This window comes from Apis dorsata, unplaced genomic scaffold (genome assembly GCF_000469605.1).
Source record: "Apis dorsata unplaced genomic scaffold, Apis dorsata 1.3 scaffold_265, whole genome shotgun sequence".
NCBI lineage: Eukaryota > Metazoa > Arthropoda > Insecta > Hymenoptera > Apidae > Apis > Apis dorsata.
This window is the reverse complement of record NW_006263543.1, coordinates 985,391-989,017: the sequence shown is the minus strand read 5'-3', so window position 1 is coordinate 989,017 and position 3,627 is coordinate 985,391. Positions and strand designations below refer to the sequence as shown.

The following is a 3,627-nucleotide window of genomic DNA, read 5'->3' as shown; positions in this document are numbered from 1 at the left end:
ATCCGGCCGTGACTTTTATCGCGGCATGAATGGGGAACCGTAACGGTGCGACCGGTTCACACGAGGCCATGTCTCGTCATTGGGAATACACCTGATGTCGATGGCCGGTTCTTTCGAATACGTGTAACGATTTTACGTGTAAGTAGGTGATGGTCTCCTTTTCCGCGCGCGTATACATCGAAGCTGGTCCGAAGAGGAATTTAGCTCTTTCTTCTTTGACATCAACATTGATATCTTGTTTTTTTCCTCTTTTTCCACGATAAGAAAAAACAAGATAAGTCTGGATAGTGCGAGGAGAAAATGGAGAAAATTGGAAATGAAGGAAATTTGAAGATATTTTATTTTCTTTGAAAAATTCTTCAAGATAAAAAGAGAAAGTATGGATGCTTCTTTCACTTGTATTTAAAACTATTATTTTTAATTTCATATATTTCATAAGATTGAAATCGTTTTCAAAAGAATGTTTTTAATTTTTCCTAAATTTCTAATTATCAATGATTAATTTAATTTGATTGAATGTTGGTTTATTTGAAAAATTGTGTTTCATCAGATAGAAAAGATCCATTGCATCGAAGGACGACCGGTGTAATGATACTACGTAAGTAGTTACATTGCTGTGTTTTGAATTTAAATATGAAAAGTTATGATATATTTTATTAATATTTATTAATAAATGTTTTTTTTATCAATTATTGAATGAACTTCTCAAAAATTCTTGAAGAAAATTTGATGATATTTATATCGTTCATATTTTTTTCTATTTGGAAAAAAACAGAGAATTTCATTGATTATTTTGAATATTATTATTATTTTTTTTTAGGGAATTTCGATTCTGATGAAGACATGGGCCAAGAAAGCAGGTCGTGGAACGCGGAATCGCTCATCGCGCATTAAGAGGATCTTCACTCGGTTTGCTCGTCGCCGGAAGTCGCACGTCGTTCATAAACCTAAGTCTAGAACGGGCGCATTCGACCACATTTAATTGTTAACTCGACTGTCTTTGTGTATGCCATTACGTAATTGAACTTGACAGAAGAAACTATTAAATTTGTAATTTGTGCTCATGATTTCTTTAGAAACAATGCTTTTTTTAATAAGTGAGCAATCTACATTTGTTTTCGTGTATCCTTTGTATAAATACAATTAAAATTAATTAATATTTATAGAGTCAAATTGTGAAAAATTATGCTAACTGTAAGTTAATCAGGATCTAAATTATTTAGTATTATATTCTTTACAATTGATCACATCTTGTCGAATTCATTAAATTGTAATGAGTCATATAAGAAGTAGAAGAAATAATTGAAAAAATTTATTGTCTCATAGATTTGAAAGAAAAAGAAAGAAAAATAGTTTGTATTAAAGTAGAATTTGATGGAAAAAACGAAATTAAATTAAATATTATCTTTAGTTAGTTAATATATATATTCAGTTAGATAATATATATATTAATTTTCTTATATTTTTTGAAGATCATTATCATCTAATCTCCAATTTCTAACTTTGTTATTTCGAATGTCAAGAGCTTTCTATGGCCTCGATAAATTCATCGAATGAGTTGGTGCAAGTTTCAGTTTCGAGCAGGCTAATCACGTTACTGCTTACAGCATGTCTTCTTCACAGGGAATTACGTTCCGGTTCGCGTTCACGGAACTATCGCTCGTAATCCTATAAAGTGGGTAGAGAAATTTCTGAAACAGCTTCTCAGAGACCTGTCATTTCTCAGAGACCTTGAACTATACCGCTTCTCCGTAAAAAAGCAACTATTCGTGTAGATCGAAATAAATCCAACAACGAAGAAAAAATCTTACTCGAATGAAATAAAATTTATCTTCCAAAGATTAAAAATCGGAGACCTTAAAAAAAGAACTGATTAAAAATATTTCGAGTTTCATTCGATTATATGAGAAAAAAAGATAAGTTAAAAAAAAAATGGAAAATAAGAGTGTATAACCAAAAGATAAAAAACGAGTGACAAGATGAGAGATTAAAATAGTCAGTTACCAAACATGTCTTTGACTATACGGTATCCTATCCTACTTGCTACTCGTTGCACGATCATTATTTCGTTCCATACATCATGTTTCGTTGGTTATCATTTTTTTTCTATTTTTTGAACAATAAGCTAATGAATCTTTCGCTCTTTATTAATTACAGTTTCATCTTTCTTCTTTTCAACATAGAAAAGAGAGAAATTCTTGCTATTTCGAATTTTTTACATTCTATTTATTCAAGAATATTCTCAATTCCTCTTTTAAATTACTAACCTCTGTTATTGGCAATAGATACGAAAAATTCATGAGAGAAAATTCGAGGATTGCGTAAAGGAAATATATAAAGAAACTCGGCTTCTGTGAATTATAAAATGCAATGGCAAAAGTGTTTTCAAAGATTTCGTTGTGGAATCTTTGCATGCTATCTGCATGCGCTACTTGCTCGACTATAGTTTTATTCGATGTACTTACATGTTATATTTCACTTTATCAATTACTTGTCAGTTTTTTCTCACAGAGACATTTTTCCTTCTACATTTTCTATGAACAGTGTTTTTTGATCCTTTTTTCGATATAGAAAAAATATTTTTTCGAACATTTGTATATTCCTTATCATTCTGTTTTCTGAAAGCTAAAAGTAAAAGGAAAAAATTCATTTCTATGAATATTTCCTCATAATCTTTTGCGTTTCAATAGATGTCTATAATCGATTTGTTGCGCGATTATCTACACAAGATCTATTGTAACGAACGGTTCTTTCTTGATCCATATGCTCCGTTTTTGTGCTCCAGTTAATCGACACGCGATTAATCAATTCCATGGTTCGTCGATCACGCTGATTACGAGTTCGATTGGGAAATCATGAATTTTCACCATTAGCGATCAGACTCTTTGATTTATTTCATATTTTAATCCTTCTTAATATTTCACTTTCACTGAAATAATGATTCAATCATTATCGAAATTGTTTTTATAGGAAACATTGATATATTTATAATCATTCCAGAAAGCATAAATATTATAATGCTTAAAATTGTTAACTGAGATATAATAATAGATAAATTTTTGCTCGATAGATAATATATTCTAGAACTTGTCTTGTTGGAATATCACGAAAAAATAATACTTTTAATTTCTACGTTTAACAAGGATGGATGAAAAATCAGTGGTGATTGGATAAGTAACATTTCGAAGATGGTAACTTGTTCCTCGAACAGGAATTCGTATATTACCTAAGACAGGTTTAAAATACAATATTTGTAAAAAAAATTTTTCTGAAAATGATTAGATTGTGGACGTACCGAAGAGCCATAATATATAATTTTTTATCATTCAGTGATAGCTCGTCATTCAGCTACTTATTCCATAAAAAATTTATAAGTTTGATTTTTTTTCGATGCTTTGTTTTTAATATTTCAGTTTTGAATTTTTCTTTTTTTCTCGTAAGTGATTGTTGCATAAATTTCAAGATCTGTAGATTGAACTTCAAATCGTGAAATCATGAACAAGCATATAATTCATCCTCATCGATGCTATTACGATACTGAATTCGCAATCGACGTGCTATTTATTTATCATGATATTGTTAAATAATAGAAAAATAGCTGAAGGATATTGAAAAAGAATTTATAAG

General features: G+C 29.9%; 1 protein-coding gene and 1 long non-coding RNA gene across 2 annotated transcripts in view; one reads left to right on the top strand and one right to left on the bottom strand.

The window, feature by feature from the left end:
• LOC116185735 lies at positions 1-1,064 on the top strand. Its single transcript, XR_004150640.1, has 2 exons — positions 1-138; positions 821-1,064. It is a non-coding gene; the product is annotated as an uncharacterized LOC116185735 (long non-coding RNA).
• Positions 1-3,627, bottom strand: part of LOC102674488 (putative epidermal cell surface receptor) — a 19,535-nt gene that overhangs the window by 9,670 nt on the left and 6,238 nt on the right. The gene's annotated exons all lie outside the window — the stretch shown is intronic.